This window comes from Chlorocebus sabaeus, chromosome 11 (assembly GCF_047675955.1).
Source record: "Chlorocebus sabaeus isolate Y175 chromosome 11, mChlSab1.0.hap1, whole genome shotgun sequence".
Lineage (NCBI taxonomy): Eukaryota > Metazoa > Chordata > Mammalia > Primates > Cercopithecidae > Chlorocebus > Chlorocebus sabaeus.
This window is the reverse complement of record NC_132914.1, coordinates 128,754,408-128,782,401: the sequence shown is the minus strand read 5'-3', so window position 1 is coordinate 128,782,401 and position 27,994 is coordinate 128,754,408. Positions and strand designations below refer to the sequence as shown.

At 47.9% G+C, this 27,994-nt stretch overlaps 1 long non-coding RNA gene across 3 annotated transcripts in view; it reads left to right on the top strand.

Moving 5' to 3' along the window:
* LOC119623258 (uncharacterized) overlaps positions 1-27,994 on the top strand; it is a 146,533-nt gene that overhangs the window by 51,213 nt on the left and 67,326 nt on the right. For all 3 annotated transcript variants that reach the window (XR_012094621.1, XR_012094619.1, XR_012094620.1), the window contains exon 4: positions 18,023-18,137. This is a non-coding gene — a long non-coding RNA (uncharacterized lncRNA). The remainder of the gene's footprint in view (positions 1-18,022; positions 18,138-27,994) is intronic.

Here is a 27,994-nt window from a genome sequence, read left to right as displayed (position 1 = left end):
AGCACACGTTGCCCCAAAGCCACGCCCACCCCTTCCCCCAAACTAGAAGAACCCACTGGGGAGTTCCAAGAAGCTCTCCTCATGGGGACTGAGCCCTCTGGCTGAAAATGCATGGCGGAGTCACACTGTGACCCACAGGCTACATCTAATCCATGGGTCTTTGTTATTCGGCCTACCCAGTTTTTATTCATTGCTAATATTAACATTTGAGAGATTTCACTGCAAAGCTAGATTTATAGGTTCATTTGAATAACGGGGCAGTAAGCCGCCCCTGGGCCACATCAGGATGATGGGCTGGAGCTGAGGGGCAGTGCCGCACTCTGGAGAGGACACGTGCCCTCCGACTTTCAGGATGATGGGCTGGAGCTCAGGGGCAGTGCTGCACTCTGGAAAGGACATGTGCCCTCTGACTTACTGCAGTCTCCACCACTCCCTGTGGTCACTTTGTTCTGTCTGGTAGCATCACCCTTTTTTCTCTGTCCAACTCGCATGATTCATTATGTGTAATCACCTTGACCCTGTAAGCATGTGTTTTGTCTCATGAGGCAGTCTGTTCTACCCCAGTGTCAGAGGCGTTCGAACCAGAGCGACTCCATCTTGAGTGAGGGCTGGAAAATGAGGCTGGGACTTACTGGGATGCGTTTCCAGAAAGTTAGGCATTCCTGGCTTCTAGATATTTACAGTTAAGGGAACAAATTAATGTTTACTAAACAGACCCAGACTTGGGAGTGTGCAGATATTCTGAAATCTGGAGAACAAAGGCATTCCTAATTTTGTTTTAAAGATAATAATATTGATCCTTGCAAAATATAGTAATTAAGAAAATAATCCTTTCCCACAGACCCTTGTAGCAGAGCCCATCTCCCCGTATATACGAGCACCGTACCTAGGGCCCATCTCCCCGTGTACACAAGCACCGTACCCAGGGCCCATCTCCCCGTATACACAAGCACCGTACCCAGAGCCCATCTCCCCGTGTACACAAGCACCGTACCCAGAGCCCATCTCCCTGTATACACAAGCACCATACCTAGGGCGGTCGCCTTCCTTCTCTTATTTTTAGAAATGCCCTACTCTGTCTACGGAGTAGCTGTACTTTCACTACTTTACTTTCTTAATAAACTTGCTTTTGTTTTGCACTGCAGACTCACCCTGAATTCTTTCTTGTGTGAGATCCAAGAACCCTCTCTTGGGGTCTGGATCAGGACCCCTTTCCTGTAATACAAGCAGTTGAAATTTTAGCAGTTGATTGATATTAGCCACATAAGTGGTTATTGATGCTGTCCACATAAACAACCTTGTTCTATTTGCATGGGAATTACACAGTGAAGAGAAGTGTTTCTAACCCAGAGAATGCTTTTGAGTCAAGCAAGATCTTTACCATTAGGCCATTACAACCCCTATATCTGTAGGAACCCAGTTTTCAGATTCCTTCCTGGGCTGGGGTCGCCGCGAGAGACCACTCGACACGGAAGTCACAGCGGAGAGATTTATTGCTAGCGCGCTAGGGTCCTATGTCCAAAGTTGGCCACAGGACCCCGAATGCTTGTTACAGACAGTTTATAAAGGCAAAAACCACAAAATTTTACAAAGCTTGAGGCGCAAGATGATTGGAGCAGGTTATGGCCTGAGCGAGATGTCTTACTTTAATTGGTTGGTTTGAACCTGGTTTGAACCCGCGTGGGGTATTTCCCGGACTTGTTCTTCTGTTTGAGTTCCAGGAATATGGGTGGGTGTTTTAGATAGCCACACGGACATCAGGCGGGTGCTTTAGATGGCCACCTGGTTGTTGGGTGGGTGCTTTTAGATAACCACCTGGTGTGGCTTTTCTAAGCTTCTAAGTTTCTAAGTCTCTAAGTCTCTGAGCTTCTAAGTCTATAAATTTCTAAGTCTCTAAGTTTCTAAGCTTCTAAGTTTCTAAGTCTCTAAGTTTTTAAATCTATAAGTTTAAAGGTTTTTAAGTTTCTAAATCTATTTTCAATCCCCCGCTATAAGAGATGAGATTTAAAATTAGTTGGTACAAGTTGAGCCGAAGATTGCATTTGTTATCTGACATTTGTTAGATCTGATATTTGTTAAGGAAAAATTGTTGATATTAAAAACAGATGTGGGCCAGGCACAGTGGCTCAGGCCTGTAATCCCAGCACTTTGGGAGGCCAAGGCAGGTGGATCACTTGAGGTCAAGAGTTCAAGACCAGCCTTCCCAATATGGTGAAATCTCGTTTCTAATGAACACAAAAATTGGGTGTGGTGGCATGCACCTGTAATCCCAGCTACTTGGGAGGCTGAGGCAGGAGAATCACTTGAACCTGGGAGGTGGAGGCTGAAGTAAGCGGAGATCATGCCACCACACTCCAGCCTGGGTGACAGAGCAAGACTGTCTCCCCACCCCCGCCAAAAAACAAAAAATCCATGAATTCACAAGGTTGCAGGATGCAAGATTAATATACAAAATCAATTGTCTTTCTATACACTTGCAATATAAAATAAATGAGTTTAAGAAAATAATCTCATTTACAATAGCATCAAAAAGAATAAAATACTTATGAATTTAACAACAAACAAGTATAAAATATATAATTTGAAGACTACAGAATGTTGTTTAGAAAAACTTAAGAACTAGATAAGTGAAAAAGCATCTCATATTATTGAATCAGATCTGCACATTCTACACAATCCCTATCATTATCCCAGCTGACTTCTCTGTAGAAACTGACAAGCTGATTCCAAAATTCATTCAGGATTGCAAGGGATGCCAAAAAATAATTATCTTGAAAAGGGAGAATGAAGTAGAACAGCCCACAGCTTTGCTTTCAAAACTTACTGTAAAGCAGTGGTAATCAAGACAGGGTGGTACTGGCACAAGGATAGACATCAAGATTAATGGAATAAAATTGAGACTCCAGAAATAAAATCATATATCTGGGGCCAATTGATTTCCCATAACGGTGTCAAGACCACTCAATGGGGTAAGAATTGTTCTTTCAACATATGGTGCTGGGACCACTGGATTTCCACATGCCATGGAATGTAGCTGGACTCTACCACCCACCATACCCAAAAGTTAACTCAAAGTGGATCAAAGACCTACCTGTCACAGCTAAAACTATAAAACCTCTTAGAGGAAAATACTACTGACCTTGGATTTGGCCAAAAATTCTTAGATAAGGATTAAAACCATGAGCAACAACAACAAAGATCAGCAACAAAAGAAAAAAATAGATAAATTAGATTTCATCAAAATGACAAACCTTCGTGTGTCAAAGAATACCAGCAAGAAAGTGGAGGGCCAGGCATGGTGGCTCATGCCTGTAATCACAGCACTTTGGGAGGCCAAGGCAGGAGGATTGCTTGAGGCCAGGAGTTTAAGACCAGCCTGGACAACATGGCGAGACCCTGTCTCTTAATTTAGAAAAATTATATATGTGTGTATATATATGTGTATATATGTGTACATATGTGTATATATAGTGTGTATATATACGTGTGTGTGTGTGTGTGTATATATGCAAATCCTGCCATAGAACTCTTTTGACTCAATAAGTCAAATAATCCAATTACAAAATGGGCAAAGGATATGCTTAGTAATTTCTCCAAGGAAAATATGTACAGTGACACATTAAATACACAATAAGCACATGAAGAAAAATTGGCACTGTTAGTCATCAGGGAAATGCAAATCAAAACCACAGTAACATGCCACTTTACACACACTAAAATGCCTATGATAAAAAGTCAGATAATAATGTTTCCGAGGATGTGGAGAAATCCGAATCCTCATCACCGCTGGTGGGGGTGGAAGATGGTGCAGCCACGTTGGAGAACAGTTTGGCAGTTCCTCAAATGGTTAAACATAGAGTCACCACACCACACAGCAACTCCACTCCTAGTTACGTACCCAAGAAGAAGCAAAACAATGTGCACAGAAAAACTTGTACACCAACCTTCAGGGCAGCTTTATTCATAACAGTCAAAAGCTGGGAACAACCCACACGTCCATCAAATAACAAATGGTTTAACAAAATGTAGCACAGGAGCCCCTCCTTATCTGAGGTTTTGCTTTCTGAGGTTTTGGTTACTCATGGTCAATCACAGTCCAAAAATATTAAATAGAAAATTTCAGAAATAAACAAGTCATCACACCATTATGAGTAGCGTGACCAGCTCTCACCATGCCACCCAGGATGTGAATCACCTCTCTGCCCAGCGTACCCATGCTGTATGCTCCGTCTGCCCACTGGCCACTTAGTAGCTGCCTTGGTCATCAGATTTACTGCCTTGGCGTCACTGGACTGTGTCTTCAGTGCTTGTGTTTAAGGAAACCTGATTTTACTTAATGAACAGCCAGAAGCGCAAGGCTAGTGGTGCTGGCAATTTGCACATATCCAAGAAAGCCATAAAGTGCTTCCTTTAAGTAAAATGTGAAAGTTCTGTACTTAATGAGGAAAGAAAAACAATCACATAATGAGGTTGCCAGGATCTACAGTAAGAATGAATCTTCTTTCCATGACATTGTGAACAGTACATTGTTATAATTGTCCTATTAGTGGTTATTGTTGTTAATCTCTTACCTCATCTAATTTATAAATTAAACTTTATCATAGCTATGTATGTATAGGAAAAAAGCAGTGTATATAAGGTTCAGTACTATCCATGGTTTCAGGCTTCCACTGGGGGGTCTTGGAACTTATCCCCTGCAGATAAAGGGGGAAGATTGTGTATGCATACAATGAAATATTATCCGGCCATAAAAAAAGGACGTGGTGGCTCATGCCTGTGATCTCAACACTTTGGGAGACTGAGGCAGGAGGATTGCTTGAGGCCAGGAGTTTGAGACCAGCGTGGGCAACACAGCAAGACCCCATCTCTACAAAAAATAATAATAATAAAAATTATTATAATTTTATAATTTTATTAAAAATAATAATAATAAAAAAAATCACCATCCAGGCATGGTGGTGTGTGTCTGTAGTCCCAGCTACTCAGGAGGCTGAGGTGGGAGGATCACTTGAGTCCAGGAGGTTGAGGCTGCAGTGAGCTGTGATTATACTACTGCACTCCAGCCTGGGTGACACAGTGAGACCCTGTCTCTATTAATAAAAAAAGGTAAGGAAATACTGGGGGCCAAACACTTCTGAACAGAGATCCCTGGAATTACCTCCTCGCTCCTCAGTTTGGGGTCCCTCCGCTGTGGCATCACATTCCAGGGGGTGAGTGGCCAGCCTGAGTCACACGTCCACCACGTGGCTGCAGGCAGGGCTTGCCATGATGGATAGTTCCTGGGTGTGTTCAGGAGAGGAAGGTCACTTCTCCCAAAGCAACGTCAGGAGGAGTGGATGGGAGAGAGCAAAAGGAGCAGAGGGCCAGGGCCAGAGCCCCTTACAGAAACCCTTCAATTAATTTCTGGGGAACTTCAGAGAGGCTGATTGCTGGCTGATTCAGTCTTTGCCCTGCAAGAGACAAAAGAGTGAGACGCCAGCTGGGATCCCTTCCAGAAAGGGGCTCAGGAGTTCATTCCAAAGACAAATAAATGAAGGGCGACTTCTCAAGCTGTGCACTCGTCCTCATGGCCTTGTGAATGGGATTATATGTGAGAATCCCAGTGTGTTGGCTGAACTCCAGGGCATCTGGGGGCACAGTTAGCAGAGGAGGGTCAGTCTCCCTCAAAGGGCACCCCACCTTGGACTCAAGGGAACATCTGAGAAGTTCCTGGATGCACCGTGGAATGGACAGGGCGTGTACCAGCCTCATGTTCTCTTCTGGGCACTTCTCAGGCTCCGGTGTGACACCTCCCATGAGGATTCCTGACAGTGCAGATTTTGATTCAGGAACTCTGAGTGGAGCTCAGAGTGCTATACTTCTGTCAATCATCCCGGTGATGCTGATGCTGCCTGTCGAAGCCCACAATGGGGAGCGAGGTCCTACTGTGTGCTGGCAGCAGGAGGGGAGGCAGGTCTGTAGCATATCTGGGTGTCCATAACCCCAGCTGGTGGCCCCAGAGGACTGGGAGAGCATCTTTCCTCCAGAACCCTGTGTCTAAATCCCAGGGAAGGGCTTTGATTGGTCTTGTTCTTCCAGAACCCTGTGCCTAAATCCCAGGGAAGGGCTCTGATTGGTCCTGTTCTTCCAGAACCCTGTGCCTAAATCCCAGGAAAGGGCTCTGATTGGTCCTGTTCTTCCAGAGCCCTGTGTCTACATCCCAGGGAAGGGCTCTCATTGGTCCTGTTCTTCCAGACCTCTGTGTCTAAATCCCAGGGAAGAACTCTGATTGGTCCTGTTCTCCTAGAGCCCTGTGTCTAAATCCCAGGGAAAGGCTCTGATTGGTCCCATTCTCCCAGACTTCTGTGTCTAAATCCCAGGGAAGGGCTCTCATTGGTCCTGTTCTCCCAGACTTCTGTGTCTAAATCCTGGGGAAGGCTCTGACTGGTGCTGTTTGAGTGGTGTGCCTTAGGGTAAACCTCTGTGGCAAAAGAGAAAGGATGATAGTGATGGTTGGTTCTCACCAGAGCCTCTGGGGTGAGGAGAGCCTGCTTCCCAAAGGAAAGGGTAATCTTGTCCTAAAAGATACGGGGCCGGGGGTGCTAGGCCAACAGATGAGCTGTGCATATTTGATATCTGCTTTTAATGAGCAAACAAAACACACTTTAGTGACCCCAAAGAATATTTCAAGAAACTGAGGCCAATACACCTCAGGGATATTGTGGGTTTAGTTCCAGACCACTACAGTAAAGCAAATACTGCAATAAAGCAAGTCATATGAATATTTTGTTTTCTCAGTGCATATGAAAATTACATTTACAAGATACTGTAGACTATTAAGTGTGCAATAGCATTATGTCTAAAAAAATGCACATACCTTAATTAAAAATACTTTATTCCTAGAAAACATTAAGGTTCATCTGAACCTTTTACGAGTCCTGATCTGTTTGCTGGTGGAGGGTCTTGCCTCAGTGTGAATGTCTGCTGACTGATCAGAGAGCTGATTGCTCAGGGTTAGGCTGGCTGTGGCAATGTCTTAAAATAAGACAACAATGAAGTTTTCCACATTGTTTGACTCTTCCTTTCAAGAAAGATTTCTCTGTAGCAAGTGATGCTGTTTGATAGCATTTTACCCACAGTAGAACTTCTTGCAAAATTAGAGTCAATCCACTGAAACCGTGCCACTGCTTAACAACTGAGTCTATGAAATATTCTAGATCCTCTATTGTCATTTTAACAATGCTCACAGCATCTTCACCAGGAGTAGATTTCATCTCGAGAGACCAGTTTCTTTGCTCATTCATAAGAAACAACTCCTGATCTGTTCATGTTTTCTCATGAGACTGCAGTGATTCAGTCCCATTTTCAGGCTCCACTTCTAGTTCTAGTTTTCTTGCTATTTCAGCTACATCTGCGGTGACTTTCTCCACTAAAGTCTTGAGTCCCTCAAAGTCATCCACTAAAGTCTTGAGTCCCTCAAAGTCATCCATGAGGGTTGGAATCAACTTTTTCCAAACTCCTGTTAACGTTGTTGTTTTGACCTCCTCCCATGAATCGTGAATGTTCTTAACGGCACGTGGGGTGGTGAATGCTTTCCAGAGGTTTTCAATGTACTTTGTCCAGGTTCTTCAGAGGAATCACTATTGATGTCTATGGCAGCTATAGTCTTACAAAATGTATTTCCTTTTTTTTTTTTGTTTTTGAGATAGGGTCTCATTCTATTGCTCAGGTGGGAGTGCGGTGGTGTGTAATCATGGTTCACTGCAGCCTCGACCTCCTAGGCTCAAACCATGCTCTCACCTCAGCCTCCCAAGTAGCTGGGACCACAAGAACATGCCTGTGAATAGCGAGGCCTGGTGTCTTTCTCATGCCTGGCTAATTTGTAATTTTTTTTATAGAGATGGGGGTCTTCCTGTGTTGCCCAGGCTAGTGTATTTCTTAAATAAGACTTGAAAGTAAAAAAATTACTCCTTGATTCATGGGCTGCAAAACGGATGTTGTGTTTACAGGCATGAATCTTCTTGTATGTCTCCATCAGAGCTCTTGGGAGGACAAGGTGCACTGTCAATGAACAAGGAGTATTTTGAAAAAAATCTTTTCTTCTGAGCAGTAGACCTCAACAGTGGGCTTAAAATATTGAACAAACCATGCTGTAAACAGGTGTGCTGTCATCCAGGCTTTGTTGTTCCATTTACAGAGCACAGGAAGAGTAGACTTAGCATAATTCTTCAGGGCCCTGGGATTTGGGGAATGGTAAGTGGCCACTGGCTTCAACTTAAAGTCACCAGCTGGGTTAGCCCCTAACTAGCTGAGTCAGCCTGTCCTTTGATGCTTTGAAGCCAGGCATTGACTTCTGTTCCCCAGCTGTGAAAGTCCTAGATGGCATCTTCTTCTAACGCCTGTTAGAAGACTGTTTTGTCTACACTGAAAATCTGTTGTTTAGTGCCGCCACCATCAATGGCCTTAACTAGATCTTCTGGATAACTTACTGCAGCTTCTCTATCAGCACTCATTGCTTCACCTTGCACTTTTATCTTATGAAGATGGTGTCTTTCCTTAAAACCTCATAAACCAACCTCTGTTAGTTTCCAGCTTTTCTTCTGCAGCTCCCTCACCTCTCTCAACCTTCACAGAATTGAAGAGAGTTAGAGCCTTGCTCTGGATTGGGCTTTGGCTTAAAGGAATGCTGTGGCTGGTTTGATCTTCTATTCAGACCACTAAACCCTTCTCCATATCAGCAAAAAGAAAAGCCTTTTTGCTTTCTTATTCATGTTTTACTGGAGAAGCACTTTTAATTTCCTTCAAGAACTTTTCCTTTGCATTCACAACTTGGCTGGCTGTTCGGTGTGAGAGGCCTGGCTTTTGGCTTATCTCGACTATCCACATGCCTTCCTCCCTCAGCTTAATCATGTCTAGCTTTTAAGGTGAGAGATGTGCGACTGTTCCTTTCACTTGAACACTTAGAGGCCATTGTAGGGTTATTAATTGGCCTAATTTCAATACTGTTGTGTCACAGGGAATAGTAAGGTCTGAGGAGAGGGAGAGGGATGGGAAAATTGTGTCATAGATTGAAGTCTCTGCCATGCCCCAGTCTGTTCTCATCAGCTGTCTGAAGTTGCTTCCCTGCACCATGAGAGAGTGAGCAAGGAAGGAGCTTCCTTACAGGTCTGTGGGCTGGAATTTGCTTACATCATACATCATTTTGCTGTTGCTTTCTTAGCCCAGACCCAGCACTGGACCAGACCTAGCTGCAAGGAATGCTGGGAAATGTAGTCTCTCCAAGGAATGCTGGGACCAGGACGGACTCCTGGTCAGGGGTTGCAAACCCACCTGCCCTCTGAGACCAGACAGGGAACACAGAGCTGTGAAGTGGCTGGGTACAGGAGGGGGCATAGCGGGAGTGAGGGCAATGCTTGACCTACCTGAAAGCATGGACATAAAAAAGGATTGAGGCACTACTGCGTGCAGGCAAAGCTGTTTGAGAGCTGGACCCAGCCCCCAGCGGGTTGCTGACCAGGCCTGCTTCTGTCAGTGATGCTCCGGTCTCCAAACCCCACAGCTTAAATTCCCGCGCATAAAGGAGACATTTCGTGAACTGTGGCACTCACGAAGGTGATGGGAACCGCAGCCTCTTAGGGCATTGGTTAAATCCAGGTGATCGTTTTCTTGGTGGAAAGCCCCGAAAAGGGGGTCCCTCTAAACAAGGCCTGGGAAAGCAGTGGTTCTTCTAGGAAAGGGTCCCACCTCATGGGCTTCCTCCCATTCCCCTGCCCGCTGGTACCCTGGCACCTCCACCGCCAGGCCCATTGATCACAGTTATTGGGGCTGACTGTAGCACAGCCCTGGGCAGCTTAGGTGCATGGAAAATGGGGCGGGGCTGTGTGGCTATTGAGTTCTGGAGGGGTGTGGGTGGTGCATGGCTTGAGCTGGAGCTTCCTGGGGCAAGCAGATTAATGCAGTGAGGCTGAAGGGCTTCAGTTTGTGTCAGAATTCCCAGAAAAAAACGCTGTGGGGATGCAGAGGGATCAGGCCTGATGCTCGTTCCTCCATGACCAGCTCTGCATGGGGCCTTCTGTGTGGCATCCTCTGGCCCCCCTTTGAGATATAGAGCACACATGCACACAGAGATGCACACACGTGCACACATGCACACACAGATGCATACATACTGACACACAGATACACACATGCACACACAGATGCACACAGCTGCACACGCAGATGCACACATATGCACACGTGCACACACGGGTGCATACACACGGATGCACACACATGCACACACAGGTGCACACACACATGCACGCACAGGTGTGCAATGCACACAGATACACACAGATGCACGCATACATGCACATACATCACACAATTCACAAGCAGCAGTGAATTCAGCTGACTGAGCTGGGAGCCTCCATGGAGCTCACCTTATCCTGGTCTCTCTGGTCAGGCGCACAGGTTTCTTGTAGCTTGTCAGACAGGATCACAAGGCAGTGACCTGTCATCCCAGTCCAGCCTGGACCTGCTGAATTTGGCCTGTTTAGGAAGAACCTGGACCAGATGTCAACACTTACCATGTGATTTCTCCAGGTGAGCGGTAAGGCTTGGCACCCTGGGCTCTATTCCTTCTTGACAGCCCTTGGCTAGGTCTGAGGACTTCGTGTCACCAAAGCAGCCCTCGTAGGAGACTGAGTTTGTGGTCCCCAACACAAGCTCCCTACAAATGGATCTCTGGCTGGTTCTGTGAGTCCTGCAACCTCCATCTATCTCTCTGTCAGCTTTCTCTTAATTAATTTCATCAGGAGCCCAGGAACTGCATCTTTCACTCCAGCTGGGTTGGAACTGGCTATGAGCCAGTCAGGTAGTCTGCAGGCAGCTGGGCTCCCTCAACCTTCAGTTTTAATTAAAGAGTTGGAGGTTCACCCAGAGTACGACGAAGCCTCACTGCAGGGAGGGCCCCTGGAAGAGAGTGGCTTCTTCCCGAACATTTCACCCTGGCCTTAATCCAGCCTTCAAGCAATCTGAAGTTGGTGGGAGTGGTGCCAAATGGTCACCTTCCCCTGATTTTCTGTCAGATGCGAGGCCCTGTCAAGAATGTGCGGTGAGCAGGGGTGGATGGCAAACGCCCTCCTTCCTCCAGAAGCCCACGAGGAAGCCAGGAGTGGAGTTAAGGGTAAGCATGTGAGAATTTAAATACCAGTACAGCAGACATGCGTCCCAGATCACAGAACATGGACATGGAAGAAAGGGATTTGTTTTGTTTTTCTTTTTGTGATGCTGGCTGATTTCTTTTAGGAGCTCATGTTTAATTGGAAGGTGGAATTAATCACAGTCAATTTGGATCCCACCTTCAACTGAGGCCACGTCTTAGTTCCAGGAGGCTTCATTGCACAGTGCCAATGAATGGGAGAGGCATCAGTCAGAATAGGCTGTGCGGTGCTGCAGTGACACAGCCCCCAGCCGCTCACTGGCTCAAAACCTTTTCTCCCCTTGTGCACACTTCATGTCTTCCATGTGGATTCAGGAGTGATATGGTTTGACTGTGTCCCCACCCAAATCTCATCTTGAATTGTAGCTCCCATAATTCCCATGTGTTGTGGGAGGGACCCAGTGGGAGACAACGGAATCACGGGGGCGGTTTCCCCCAGACTGTTCTTGTGGGAGTGAACGAGTCTCATGAACTCTGATGGTTTTATAAGGGGAAACCCCTTTCACTGGGTTCTCATTCTCTCTTGTCTGCCGCCATGTAAGATGTGCCTTTCACCTTCTGCCATGATTGTGAGGCCTCCCCAGCCATCTGGTGCTGTGAGTTCATTAAACCTCTTTTTCTTCAGAAATTACCCAGTCTCAGGTATGTCTTTATCAACACTGTGAAAATGGACTAATACAAGGAGGCTCCACTCATTATATGAAAACCCCAGTGAAGAAAGCACAGGCTGATCCCTCTGAAAAGTTTCTATGTTTAATGGAGGGAGAAAGCTTAAACTCTAAGAAGCATATTTTCAGTAAAATGGGACCAGGATCCCCAAATTTTATACCCAAACTTGTTAGGCATCTCACAGTTCAGACACTGGTAGTAGAGAAAAGTGGGTGTGGATTTGAGTTGGGTAACATCAGAAAATGTTATGATATGAAATAGCATCATACATCAAATGTCTTAGTTTACATATACCTGGCCACCCATCCATCCTCATGAGGAAGGCACTCATTGTTTTTCCACAGTGAGACCATGGATGCCCAGAGAGGTTCGGCCATGTTCTGAGACTGCACAGCTGGCCTGGGTGGCCCCAGGAATAGAACTGGGTGTCATCTGGCCCCAAAGCTCAGGCTCTTCCCACTTGCTGTCTTCTCCATCTTGCTACCCCTCCCCTCATCCTGTTACCCGGGAACTTTTTCATCTTAAAAACCCCCACACACTCACTCACCAGACTTTGTGGCTCCTGTAGCTTTCTTCAGAGAAAGCAGACAGTGGGGCCCACCTTGTTCTTAGGCAGACCCTCTGGTCCCTGCCCATGGCCCAGCCTCACTGGACACAGGGGGAGATGCAGGGGAAGAAATGTCAGAGGAGCTTCTGGTGTTGCCTTTGGGATCTGATGGAATGTGGCAGCTATGAATGCAGAAGAGCCTCTGAGTCTTCATCACTTGCCTAGTGATAGGCATTTGGACAGTTCTGCTATTTTGCTGCTACCATCAAGGCCACAGAGAATACTTTTATACCTGAGTTATTGTGCACATGTGGAAGCCTCTCTGATGAAAAAATTCCTAGCAGAGCACCTGGTCCTTAGTGAGTTCTTGATAAATATGGACAAATTTATCTAAGTCCACCTGTGATTAGCAGGGTCACACAGGTAGTTACTTATTTTAGATGTATCTGTTGGATTCTCCTCATTCTTATCTGTCATCCTCCTCAGCCACATCATCACTATCACTGTCATCATCACTACCACCATCACCACCACTGTCATCATCACCATTATCATCATTAGATCATCACCATCATCATCACCACCACCATCATCACCATTATCACCACCATCATCACCATCACCATTGTCATCACCACTATCATCATCCTCACTATCATGATGATCATCACTGACATCACCACCACCATCAGCATCATCACCACCATCATCACCACCATCATTATCACCATTTCACCACCACCATCATCATTACCATCATCACCATCACTACCATCATCACCACCATCACCATCACCACCACCACCATCATCACCATCATCACCACCATCATCATCATCACCATCATCACCACCACTATCATCTTCACTATCATGATAATCATCACCAACATCACCACCACCATCAGCATCATCACCACCATCATCACCACCATCATTATCACCATTTCACCACCACCATCATCATTACCATCATCACCATCACTACCATCATCACCACCATCACCACCACCACCATCATCACCATCATCACCACCATCATCATCATCACCATCGTCACCACCACTATCGTCATCTTCACTATCATGATAATCATCACCAACATCACCACCACCATCAGCATCACCATCATCACCAGCATCATCCTTATTACCATCATCACCACCATACTCATCATCCTATTATGATCATCACCAACTACTACCATCACCATCATCACCATCACCCTCACCATCATCATCACCATCACCACCATCATTATTATAACTATTACCATTATCTTTATCATATTCACAATGAACTTCTGTTGGACACTTTAATTTAGAGGATGCTAAGTTAAGAACTTTGCACGCATCATCTTATTTAATCTTTCCAATAATCACTTGTTGAATGAATCAATTCATCAAACCACCAGACATCAATAGGGACCTTAAGAGTTATTTATCTTAGGCTGGGCATGGTGGCTTACACCTTCGATCCCAGCACTTTGGGAGGCCGAGGCTGGCGGATCATGAGGTCAGGAGATTGAGACTATTCTGGCTAACATGGTGAAACCCCATCTCTACTAAAAATAGAAAAAATTAGCCAGGCATGGTGGTGGGCACCTGTAGTCCCAGCTACTCGGGAGGCTGAGGCAGGAGAATTGTATGAACCCAGGAGGCGGAGCTTGCAGTGAGCCGAGATCACGCCACTGCACTCCAGCCTGGGCAACAGAGCGAGACTCTGTCTCAAAAAAAAAAAAAAAAAAAAGAGTTATTTATCTTAAATACTGTATCTGTGATAAAACTTTCCCTCCTCCTCCGTCATCCTCCCACTAGCATTCATTGAGTTCATATTGTGAACCAAGAATGATAGGTAACTTATTTCGTTTTCTCAATAATGATTTGCAGTAAGGACTGTTGTCATTCCATTTTATAAATGAGGCAGCTAAATCTCAGAGAGATAAACTCACTCATCCCAACATCACCCAGCTATGGAGTGGTAGAGCCTGGATTTGAACCAGGGAGTCTTGCCTCACAGTCTGGGATCAAATAGAATCATGTCACTGCCTCCCGAACACACAGGCCACTAACATTCTGGCCTGGCCATTCATCCTTACAAAGATTATCTTTCAGTGTGTCTGCAGACCCCGAATTAGGAAGATAGTGGGGAAAATTCATGGTCATGAAATCCTGGCATGAAAGAATGTTCTTTTCCATCTTTACCTTTAATCTCTGTGGCTAGAGCTTAGGAAATGTTTATGGGCTGTGGACATTTTCTGATCTGGCACTAAGTGGGCTTATTACATAGACAACTCAGGTTTTAGCTCCAGACATTTTAGCATCTTGCCAGGAATCTCTGCATTTCATTTTCCTCTTTATTACAATTCCATATTTTAAATCAAGGTAGGACTTGAGAGGGCCTAAAATTTTCCTTGCTACACAGGATGGATTGTGTTTTAGACAGAGAGAACAGAATAAATTCCTGGAACAGATGGAGACAAAAAAATAAGCCACATGTGAGCAGCTCAGGGTGGTCTCTACAATCATTCTCATGTTCACAGTGGTGAGACCTGCAGCGGTAGTCAGCGAGCATGTGGTCCTGGTCCATGCCTGTCTTCTATGCCCTGATGGTCTGGAGGTCCCGTACTCAAATCTCCAGAGAGGGTCAAGCTTAGAGACTCTGCAGGACTCGAACCCATTAGAGTCCCTCGTTAAGTGAAGGCTTAATGTCTGTACTCATCAAGAACAGGTGCTGGCCGATTCTCACGGTCTGCTTTGCTCCGCAGAGGGAGACCTCTGTGCTCTCAGAGGTTATTTGCAGTATTTCCAGAGCCTGTCACTGGTGCCAGGCTGCATGTGTGAAATCCTGGAGTGTGTTCACAACGGACTTCAGGGACCGGGTTATCCAAGAACAGGGCCTCAGGGGCATCAGCTTCCTCCTGATGAGGCAAACTTGTGGGCTCAGCTCTTCGCACCTGCCCAGGTACCTGCTCTGCACCTGAAACCAGTTTCCTCACGCTGCACCATGGCTGCAGCCGTAGATCCACTCCAGACCCTGTGCCGGGACTCCTGAGCCTGCCACTGGCCATCAATTTGGAGAAGTTATTTATCAAGTTATTTACTAATGATTTCCTGAGATGGGGTGACACCAGTTCATTGACCTGACAGGCACTCATTAATCATGCTGCTGTTAAAGCAATAAAATTGAAAATGGTTTCATGTCAAGCAGTTAGAAAAGTTGCCACATTTTTGAAAAACAGGATGGCAATCATAAAACACTTGTACCCTGGAAGGCAATAAGCAAGATGACATTTTATTGCGTTATGCTGCTGGTATTTGGGTACCATTTCCCCTCTGTTCCCTAGACTTTCTGTAATGTAGTTGTTCCATTCAACAATTAAAGCAAGCACAGTTTTCCGGCCAGGAAAGCTCCAGGAAGCTTCTTTTCCAGGTCATTAAATCTGATACTCAAGAGGTCGCCTGAAGCTGACTCTGCCACCAGAAGCCCCTGGAGAACTCCAGCTTTGAGGCCTCCAGGCCCTGGAGCCAGGAGCAACCTTACTGTCTCCTCACTTTCCTCCTGCCGCCTGGAGGGGCCAGGCTGAGGCTTCTGCCAGAGTGAGTGCCCTTGGGTTGGCAGGACCCTTGGTCAGGGGTGGCAACCAGAGCTTCATGGCCTGGCTGTGCTCAGTTGGTTTCTTCGGCTCCCCTCCTTATTCCAGGAATCCATGATGTGCAATTTCCTCATTGGGAGCTGCTTTTCTGGAGCATCCTCCTGGGGGAGAGGCTCTGTGGTTAGCGAAAGGAGCTGGTCCTTTGCCATCTCCCCACCTCACTCCTGGCCTTCCTTGATGGGAGGAGCAGAGAGCAGAGGCTCAGGGCGGCAGCACCACACACAGACCCTGTGGACGATGCCCCGCTTCCAAAGCAGCCAGGAGTGTGTTTTCAGATTTAGAATCAGATTCATGAGGGGTTGGCCTCAAAGTTCATAATGGTGTGAGGAAGCGGGCAGGGCTGTGTTTCCGTGTGTGTGCCAGATCAAGCTCCCCCAGCACCTGTGGTGGGAAACGCCACCTTCCTACGCCCTTGAGAGTCAAGAGACACATCAGCCCATAAACAAGCTACACAGTGTTCTCTGGTGGAGAAAGTGGCCCCTGTGGTTAGGCCCAGTCCATAAACACCTCCAAGCTACACGGTGTTCTCTGGAAGACAAAGTGGCCCCTGTGGTTAGGCCAGAGTTCCCAGGGCTGTTTTTAAATGTGGAGCCTTTTCTTGGGGGTGATCCAGATCAAGTTTGGAAAACTTTATTCTTAATACTAGAGCTTTCTTCCAACTCTCAATCCTCAAACAGACTCTTACATGGCATTGCAAAGTATCAGGTAGATTTATTTGGTTTTAATTCAATCTGAAGTGGCAGAAACAAAACACAAAGCAGCTTTTGCAAAAACTGTAATTTACTGGCTCATATAACAAAAATATCTGAAGAGATGGCCTCAGGGATGGCTAGATCTAGGGGCTCAAGTGACAGTATTAAGATGTTGTCTTGTTCCATCTCGCAGATCTGATTTCTCATTTGTGCCTTGGCTGTCCCCAGTGATACCAAGATAGCTGCCTGGATCTGAGTCTCACTAACACAGCTGTCCCTCAGTATCCTCAGGGGATTGGTTCCAGGAGCCCCCAAGGATGCCAGAATCCATGGATGTTCAAGTCCCTTATACAAATGGCATAGTATCTGCATAGAATGCACACACATCCTCCTGGCATAGGATCTGCATAGAATGCACACACATCCTCCTGTATACTTTAAATCATCTCCAGATTATGTATAGTACCTAATACAATGTAAATGCTACGTCAATAGTTATTACACTATAGTTTAAAAATTTGTGATTTTTATTGTTGTATTATTTTTTTTCTTTTTTGAAAATTTTCTGCCTGTGGTTGGTTGAATCCACAGATGCAGACTCTTGCAGACCCAGAAGGCCGACTGTATTTGCATCTTCCTAGAAAGCCCAGAATTCTTCTTGTTTGACAGTTTCAGTGAAATTCAGGACAGAGTCTCACTGGTCCGCCCAAGCCTACATGTCTGTCCCTGAGTCTCTCTGGTAAGGATTTGGATGATGCAGTTAGCCAGGTGTGAGTCACATGAGCATCTTAGATCCAGGAAAATGATCAGCCCTGCTAAACACATAGAATGATGAGATGGGTGGCTCACCAAGGAAAATGAGGCTCAGTTGTAGGAGAAGGGGGACTGCATGCGGTTCCAGCCACACCAACAGACGCTCATCGTTTTTCAAGTTCCAGATAATCTTGTCTTCTCCAACCTCCTCCTCATGTCTTTAGACCAGCTGGTCTCCCTCCTCCATCACTGCAGGGCCACACCTGGCCCAGGTCGTTCATTGTCATGCACATTATCCCTTGTGTTGTGTGGGGCTGTGTCTTTCTTATCTATCTGATTAGATTCTAAGCTCTTTGGAGAGCCGTATCTTATTTCACATTTGCTCTGTGCACATAGTGTATTAGCTCTTAGTGTCTATATCAAGTGTTAAGTTCATTCTCAACACAGAATGAGAAAAAAGGAGAATGATTGAAAGGCAACTTGAAACAAACCAACATAATTTTCTGTTCTGTTTTTTTACAGATTCTCATCTTTCAGTCTATATCATTTCAATGTCATCTGCTACAGAGAGACAACTAGATAAGGAAACAGGAGTTTTCTGATCACCCCCACCCCCCGATGGCCGTGACTTCCACGGGTAAGATCACATCAGGGTCTGAATGTTCATGACCTGGGTCCAGTGCCTTGTTCCTGTGTGGGAGTGCAGGTGGCGCATAAGGCTGGGTTTTCCCAGGCCCTGGACAATAGGGACTAGAAGGACTGAGAAACTACTCCAGCTCTGCTCTTCCCAGAAACAGCTGTGGTCACACATGGAGCCCAGTATCATGACCCTGTAGCCCGTTTTTGGGCAGTCAGCACAGTGCCTAGTACGAAAAAGCTGCCCAGTAAATCACAGTCGTGTGACTATATGAATGCACACATGATATGGTCTCTTGTGCACCAGGCAGGTGGTTACTGTTACTTGGTTAGGAGAGGAGGGGATCTCTGGGGTCTGGGGTCTGTACTTGGTTAGGAGAGGAGGGAATCTCTGGGGTCTGGGGTCTGTGTTGCCATTTTGAAACTGCAGCTGATAGGGCCACAGTTGAATCAGGAAGGGAATGAGATGGTGGGGCACGGCCAGGTCAGGTGTTCAAGCTCTTGAAAGATTACTTCCCTTCCTTTTTGGAAAATAAAAAAAGCTTTAGCTCCAATGTCTTTAGGAAGCTGCTGCTCGTTTCAGCCAAGCTGAGGAACCATTGAGTGGAAACGCGAAAGGACTCATTGAGAGTGCTGGAGACGAGAAAGGAAGTTGGGCATTTTCACAGCTTCAGGATGAGACAACGTTTCAGCTGAATAATGACACCGGGAGAAATCTAGTCTTTTTTGCATTGGTGCAGGTTGCCTGAAGGCGAAGCATTTACAGAAGGCAGTGTCTGAGTGTGCACTGAAACAAGCGTGGTTATGCAGACCACTGTTCTGGCCTGTTCTTTTCATTCTGGATGCTGTTAGAAGTTGAGGGACTAATTACAAGAAGAATGTTCTCCTCAAACACAGCTCGACAGCATTTGTTCCCTTTTATCCCATCCGTGGGGATGCTGGGCTCACCCACAGTCCTAAGTCCCAGGGTCTGACTCTAATATAAGCCTCTTCCCACACTCTTGCCCGAAAGCCAGGCAGCACCAGCCAGGTTCAGGAAGCTCACCGGGTTTCTGAACAGGATAGAGTATCCATCAGAAGCCCCTCGTTGACTTAAGATTCTGCATGAAATGCTGGAAAGCACAATCTCTCTCTTTGCAGAAGCATCCCACTCTCCAGAGAGCCTGGTTTGAACCGTGCCTCTGCAGAGGTACCATTCAGACTTGCGGTGCATTTTCCTTTTCAACGGTGCATCCTCAGATGAGAGGTTTCTCCTCTCCTGCTCTGGGTGTCTTACAGGTGCTGTCATCTGTTTGGAGGCACTTAGTGACTCCCGGTCTGGGAGGTGTCATGGGAGGAATGCGGGCAGAGAGGCAGCCGTGCCCATGAGTGCTCCTGGCAGCCACTTGAGCTTTCTGGGCCTCAGCTTCCTCATCTGCAGGATGGAGTGGTCACAGCGCCCACTTCGGGGGCAGCAGGGGATGAGGTGAGATGATGCAGCACCTGGGGTTGAAGTGACATGGCTGCTCAGTGAGCGGTCACTGGGGGAATAAACTGAGGCAGCCCCATGGAGACACCACCTCGTGGGCTAGTGAGGACTGCACCACACACCTGTCCGGAGCCCAGGCATCCGGAAGCTATTCCCAGATCCAGGGAGATGAGATGTCCTTAGGGAACCCCAGGCTCTTGGCAGTTCTGATGCTCTGGAAATGAAATTGTAAGGAGCTGGCGTTCTCGCCTGAGTTCCGGGAGTCACATCCCATCAACTCTTGCTGGTTAATTTCACTTCAAACTAAATCTGCCATCCATCCTCCCCCAGTTCCAGAAACCTCTTTCAGAGTATCTGAGAAGCTTCCCTCACTGGAGCCACAAAATCCCATCTCCACATGCAGTTTTGTCCCGGCATGTTTGATGGGGCTGAGTCGCTGGCCACAGCCTCGCAGGAAGCCCTCCTGGAGTGGAGACAGTTGTTAAAGGGCCTGAATAAATCTGTCCTTGGACAACTATTAGATTATTTCTGGCGGACGGTAGTTACATCCAGAGAATTTGAAGTGGTGACGGTTATGTGTTCGCATACAAATCTATGATAAGGCAACTCTGGACCAATTCTGCCATATACACGGACATTCATTAGGAGGCAAACACAGAATGGCCCATATCAAACTCTTCTGTAAGCCCAGGAAGATCCTGATCTCCTTCTTTAAACCTGACCCAGCGTCACCATGCCGGAAGGGTTTACTAGAGGAAGGAAAAGGGAAGTCCTAGGGCAGGGTCTTTTCTTCTTAGGCAGCACCATGCTTAGCCATCCTCTGATCCACAGGCTGAACAGGGCCATGTGGGGACTGTGGGCACAGGCCAGTAGGCCTGTGTTTCCTCTACCTGTACATTCAGGGTTGGGGACATATCCCAAAATATATTAGAAACTCCCCTCATCGCTAACAGAAGTGCTTTTCTAAGACCTGTAATGGTTTGTAATAAGTTAGCAACTTCACCCGTAGATACCCACTTCTAATATTCATTACGCAAATAACAACACATCTGGTGTTGATCACACTTAGCATTGGTAATGGCTGCTCTATAAACTCATCAACCCAGGGTGCAAACTCCTGGGGGCAGCAGACTCACCCAGGATAGAGGAGAAACAACCCTCCTCTGCAGTCCTTCTTTGTGTCTGGGGGAGGCAGATGGCAGCTCACAGGTAGAAGATGGAGGGAGGACGTCTGAGTGTGGTCGGGTGTGAGGGGGACAAGTCAGATGGGCTGGGGCTCAATGTGGGTTTGGCCTCTGAGATTCCAGTCATGAAAAGCCTCTTATTCTAGGTGGGGGATTTCGGAAAACCTGAGTCCAGAAGGTTCAATAAACACACATCCAGAGCCAGTGAAACCTGCTCTACCCGTGAATTTTAACTTCAGAGAATGGTAACTTGAGATTTAAGGAGAGTTCTTCAGAGGATGGAAAGACTGGGAGCAATATCACCCCCGCCTCCCTAAGGAAAGATAGGTGTTTCCAACGAAAGGCATGATGTGAGCATGTACTTTCTGGGGGGCCTGGGGGTGCCAGATGCCCTAAAAGCCAATGAGGAGAATTCTTCTCAAATGCTGCTCGGATCGCTGAGAGCCTGGATGAGGATGCAGAACCCCAGGGGTCAGAGACACAGAGGGGTCACATGCTAGTGGGCTGTCTTCCCTGGACCCTTACCTGGTGCTCCCAAGAGAGATGGAGGCAGGATGTGCGTGTGGGAGAGCCCCTTGGTGTGTATTTTAATAAACTCAGTTTATTGATGTATTGTGGTGAGGGAGAACACATACCTTGGGGAAGTGTGGACTTCTCAGTAAGAAAGCATCAAAAGGACTTAGCGTAGGACTTGGACCTGTGTTAAGTGACTTGCGAAGTGGAGTTTCTCTAAATTAGATGCTGTGAGGAAGTGGGGGGTATTTCTGTGATTAAGCATTGCTATGGTTTGAATGTTTGCCCCCTTCAAAACTCACGTGAGAGCGTTGGGAAGTGGGACTGTTAAGAGATGTTCAGCTCATGAATGGATTCATGCTATTATGATGGTTTACCTCCTCTCTGTCTCTCTGCCTTGTTATGATACAGCAAGAAAGTCCTCACCAGATGCCAGCACCTTGATATTGGACTCCTAGACTCTAGAACTGTGAGCCAATATGCTTCTGTTTATTATAAATTTCCCAGTTTGTGGTATTCCTTTTTTGTTGTTGTTGTTGAGTCGGAGTCTCACTCTGTCACTCAGGCTGGAGTGCAGTGGCATAATCTCAGCTCACTGCAACCTCCACCTCCTGGGTTCAAGCTATCCTCCCACCTCAGCCTCCCTAGTAGCTGGGATTATAGGCACCCGTCATTATGCTTGGCTTTTTTTTTTTTTTTAAGTAGAGACAGGGTTTTGCCATGTTGGCCAGGCTGGTCTTGAACCCCTGACCTCAAGTGATCCGCCTGCCTCATCCTTCCAATGTGCTGAGATTACAGGTGCGAGCCACTGTGCCTGGTCCCAATCTGTGGTATTAAAAATGGATGAAGACAGGCATCTTAACAATTCTTAGAAGTTAAGAAGAGCAGAGCAAGGCTGTGGCTGTGCTTGGTACTGAGGCTGCAGTCTCTCACACTGGCCAAGATAGAGGGAACGTTGTTTTGTGGTTTGGAACATGCCCGTGTTTTGTCTGTAATCGGATATGATCACAGTTGTTCTTGTTTTTGTCTTGCTTCATCATGTCACAGATGGCTCTGTGTGATTCAGGTGTTCCGTAAAGTGTGGGTTCACCACAAGAACAGCTTCGCCTGACTGTGAGCACCAGGACGGCTCCCATCTGATGACATAACGACTTGGACAGATTGCAAGAGAATAGTGCAAAAGGCTGGTCTCAAAATGCTCCCGGCTGAATGCTTCCATTTGTGTAATATTCTTCAAATGACACAGTTACAGAGAGGAAGCTTTTAAAGAATAGCAGATCAGCTTCAACTCCCATAAGTAAAACGGACTTAAGTTCCGAGAAGGTGGGGGATCAGGGGCGGCAGGCTCCAGGCTCAGTGGAGGTAGCAGGTGTTTCTGCTCAGCCTCGGCTGATCTTCTGCATTGGCTTGGTCTTGTGACCCCATACCCCCACTTTGTGGCACCTCCTGTCCTGGCTCTGACCCGCTGCCCAGCCCCCATCTGGACCCAGGTCTCCCCCAGCATGGACACCTGAGGGCGACGGGTACCCCCTTGCAGCTCTGAGGGTCCTGGATAGAGAGGGAGGCTCTTTCCTGGCACTCCCTGTGCAAGTCCCAGCCTAGTTCTGATTGGCCACAGTGGGTCACATGTTTGTCCCAGAACCAATCACTGGGAATGGGATGGAGTGGCTTGATTGGTCAGACCTGCATCACATGACCCCCTTGTGAGGTCAGCACCCAACCACAGAAAATGGGGGGTGGTGGCTGTGCAGAGAAGAGGTACTTGCAGCAGAGTCCACCCTGTCAGCTCTGTGGTTCCACATCCGTGCCTCTGAGGACCTTGGACTCCCAGAGCGAGGCCGCAGGGTGCAGAGAATGCCTGACAGGCTCCCTTGCCCTCCTTGTGGCCTGCGGAGGACCCCCAGGGACAGTGAGGGGGGCGCCTTGCCAGTCCTGACGTCCTCCTTATCGTGGGTCTTGTGTTCCTGACCCCATTTCTTTTCTGATTTTCAAATTAAAGTTAATTTGTTTTTTCAACTCCCACCCAAACCAAAATACTTTATTTTTAATTGACAAATAATAATAGTATATACCTACGGGCTGACAGATACATGAAAAATGCTGATCATCCCGGCCCCTCCAGTCAGGGCAGAGCTGAGGTTGGCCTGGGGCCGTGTCAGAGCGAGGGGCGTCTCTAGGCTGTGCCCGCAACCAAAACCTCCCACAGCAACCCTGCATCAGGGCCTGAGTGGGTGTACCGGGAGCTAGACACTGGTCCACAGGAAAAGTTGCCTTTGATGTGTCCCTGCCAGTGGGTGAACAGATCACCAAAGTCACAAAATCGTGGGCCATAGGGCAGGACCCCGGCCTGTGTTTGTGGCCTAGACTGAGGCACAGCACAGTTGGGTTTTTTGGTCTTGTCCTTTGACCTGCTGCTTCTGAAGAGTGATGCTTTCAGGAGGGAATGAGGTCGTGGGGATTTGCCCTCTGAATGGGATCTGTGGCCTTCGAAAAGAGGCTTGATTTGTTTGGATCCGTGTCCCCCCCCAAATCGCACGTGGAATTGTAATCCCCCGTGTTGGAGGTGGGGCCTGGTGGGAGGTGATTGGATCATGGCGTGGATTGTTCATGAGTGGTTTAGCACCGGCCCTTTGCTGCTGCTCTTGTGACAGAGTTCTCATGAGATCTGGTTGTTTAAAAATGTGTGGCACCTCCCATCCCTTGGTGTTCCATTCATGTGATATGCCGGCTTCCCCTTCACCTTCCGCCACGATTGTGAGTTTCCTGAGGCCTCCCCAGAAGCCACGCAGAAGCCACTATGCTTCCGGTACAGTCTGTGGAACCATGAGCCAATTAAACCTCTTTTCTTTATAAATTACCCAATCTCAGGTGTTTCCTTACAGCAGCGTGAGAACGGCCTAATACAAGACCTACTGAAGCTGCCTGTCCCTTCTCCCTGTGAGGATGCAGAGACAGGGTGCACCCGAGAGCCCTCACCAGATATGGAGGCCTCTGGCCCCTTGACCTTGGCCTTCCCGGCCTCCAGCACTGTGAGCAACCCGTCTCTGTTGTTTCCAATGACTCAGTCTGAGGGATTTCGTTATGGCAGCCCAAATGGACTGAGACGCCTTCTCCACGTGTGTATTTCATAAATGTTATAAAACCAGCCCTGCCTCTCCTACCTCCCCTGCTCCTTTCCCAGCTCTAACAGGAAAGCTCGTCTGCCTCTGCTCCCAGCTGGTGGCGCTGACCGAGGCCATGGGCCCTGGTGGTTGATGAGGCGCAAAGCAGGGGCAGGCGCTTAGAGACTGGGTTTACTCCCTCTTCCCTGAAGTTCTACTCGGACACACGAGGGGCCATGTCTGGCTCATTGGCATCTTCTGGGCTGAGGAGTTAGCAGGGGGACAGAGGATGAGAGGCCATCATTGCTGCTGTTCGGGATGTGGGCAGGTTGGGGTGGTGCCAGCTGTGTGCACATGACCCCCACCGTCCTGGCCGCATTGACTGGGCTCCCTTCCACGCCCTGTCTCCTGCTGGGCGCCCTGTGTTCTGAGAGTCCACAGGCAGCAGTGGGCTGTATGGGAGGGGACCCTGAACAGCACTGAGGTCACCAGCTGGACGGGGTCCTGGCTGCAGCCGTCTCTCAGCCCAGGTTCCCTCTTACACATCAGTTAGGGCCTGGCCACACCCTCAGGGGCTGAGCCACTCTCTGGGGGAGCGACAAACAAGGACAGCTTCCTCCGCTGGAGGAGTTTCTGATTAGCTGGACGTGGTCATGACCCAAATGGGTGGAGTGCGCACGTCCAGGGCAAGGCGCACACCTGTTCTGAGGCGAGATCTGCCTGCGAGGCAGTGACTGTTGCAAAGGGAAAGGATTGTGGAATTTGAGCTTCCATCAGTGGCATCTACAAAGAGCTCTGAGCAAGGCTGATTTTTCTTTTTAAAATTTTTAAAGTATTATTTTTTAGAGTCAGGGTCTTGCTCTGTCACCCAGGCTAGAGTGCAGTGGTGCCATCATAGCTCACTGCAGCCTTGCCTTCCTGGGCTTAGGTGGTCCTCCCACCTCAGCCTCCCAAGTAGCTGGGACCACAGGTGTGTGCCACCCCACCTGGCTAATTTTTGCAATTTTTATAGAGACAGAGTCCTGCCATGTTGCCCAGGCTGGTCTCAAACTCCAGGCCTCAAACTATCCTCCTGCTTCACCGTCTTAAAGTTCTGGGATTACAGGTGTGAGTGATTTTTCTTTCAGTGAATCGCTGTCAGCTGCGGGGAGGAGATGCCTTTGGGGCTATGCGGTTCAGCTCCGCTGGTTCAGGGGCTGCAACGCCTCCCCGGGGCTGTGTGAGGATCACCTGCCATCGCTTTACCAACCCAGCCCTTTAAAGAGTGTCAGAGGCTTCAGTGAGAGGTCCTCGAGCTTCCTGGAGGTCTGGGAGGACCATTCATCTTGTCAACCAAAATGCAGGAACGAAATGTCTTCAGAACAGACTCCAGGCCCCTCGGTCATCAAACTCCTGCTGAAGCATGGTCAGTTGGGAGGGGGGTTTAAGGGATGTTCAGTGACAGAGGGTGGGAAGGGGAAGTTGTATTCAAGTCTGCTGTTCTTTGTTCTCCCTTTCTCCCTGCTGACTTAAACCTTCTAGAACCGCAGGGCCTGGGCAGAACAGGCCCCTGTCTCAGATGTTGCCCTGGTCATCTGGCTTTTACTTGTGACCGTGGTCAGTGACAGCTGGGGTTCCGAGGTGGCTCTGCCTGGCTCCTTCACCACCCACACGGCGTGGAGCCCGGCGCCAAGAACCCAGTACCCCTGTGTCTCCCAGCCTTTCTAGAGCCCCTGTTGTCATTCCTGTGGAGACATTACTTCCAGGGTAATGGGGGCTCTCACCCCCAGAGCCCCCTGGTCATGCTGTGTTAATATCCATCAACCCTGGGACAACAGTTGTGGGGCTCGTGTGCAGAGGGCATCACCAGGGAGATTTAAAATTTGAAGGCAGGCTGGGCGTGGTGGCTCACACCTGTAATCCCAGCACTTTGGGAGGTTGAGGCAGGTGGATTGCTTGAACTTGGGAGTTTGAGATCAGCCTAGCAACATGATGAGACCCCATCTCTACAAAAAATACAAAATTAGCCAGGCATCATGGTGTGCACCTGTGGTCCCAGCTACTTGGGAGGCTGAGGTGGGAGGATGGCTTGAGCCCAGGAGGTGGAGGCTGTAGTGAGCTGAGATTGCACCACTGCACTCCAGACTGGACAACAAAGTGATACCCTGTCTCAAAAAGAAAAATCTGGAAGCGGCTCCCACCCTGGAGACTCTGTCTGTCTTGCTCACTGGAAGCCTGAAACTGGGCATGGTGTGGGGGTGGCCTTCATGTGTCCCTCGAATTTCACTCCCCAGCCCTAGAGGGCCCCAAGGGCTGCATCCATCAGAAGGAGGGACGCCTTTTCCAGTCACTCAAAAGCTCCGAGGCCGAGCTGCCGCCCTGCCAGGCAGCAGCTGCAGGAGCTGTGCTGGTCAGCATGGTCCTGGCCAGTGCAGCAGGGGAGCTGGTGGAGGGGCAGGTCCAGCCGGAGCCCGGCTGCACGGTGTCCGGAATTCATGGCTCAGCGGGGCTTGAGGAGCCAGATCCCCCGGGTGTGGGGAGGAGGAGAGACACTGTAGCCCCTGGTCAGCGGCCAGCAGGCCCACAGGGCCAGGGAGGCCATGGCAGTATGTGCTGGGGGCACGCAAACCCGCAGCCCACCTGGCCAAGGACAGCGGCCGCCGCTGCTGGGTTCGTTCCGCTCCTTGCAGGCTCGGCGCTGTCGGGTTTCTGAATTTTCAAGCAAAGCCAGAAATCCAGGTTTTGACCTGAAATCTGATTCTTAAAAGTTGGTACAATTTCAAAGACATTTTACAACAGACTGTTCAGACCCTAAAAATACTCTGACACTACAAGATGTCCGTGGCCACCACTGTGCAGTCAGTCTCTGCTAGAGCGAAGTTTCTGGATCGAAGGCCTCTTCTTTCTTCGGGTGGAAACAGATGCTTTATTTCTTGACAGAAGGAACTGACGACTCTCCTTCCAAGACAGGTTATTCCTCCTTAAAGATGAAGAGTGTGTTTCACTCAGCCCTATTGTTGGGGAGTTTTAATTACTAGCCTTTCTTGGGTTTGTGTGTCTGAAGCACCACAAGTGGCCCCGGAATATTCTATGCAGTGACAAACATTTGTTGGGGAAGGCCAGCAAAGCCAGAAAATCTAAGGGTGTCCTTCCACAGCCAGAGTCCACCTGGGACAGATCAATCCACCCTATGCTGTAGCGGGAGGGGTGCTGGCTGCTTGGGAATCACATCCTTGTTTATTTACCAAAAAAAATCAATTCTATAGTAAGCCATTCAGAGAAGAAAATGTACTAACTGTCCAAACCCAGACTCTACCTGTGGGCACATTGGATGTGGTTTGCTTTGTTGAGGACGACAGGTTACCATTGAAAAGTGGACTGTGCGCTCTCTCGAAGGTCTACCTTAGAAGATGAAGTGATTCTGAAGTTCTGCTTCAGGAGAATAAATGACTGCCGCATCTTCCTTTGAGGTACAGTGAAGCTGAGAAGGTAGTTAAGTTTGCAGCCTTGGTGAATAATGGTACAGTTTCTTCTTTTTACTCTGTGCTTGTGATGGTCTAAAAGTCCAGTGCTGCTTTAAACACAACTCACATATTTTCATGTTTTATGTTTT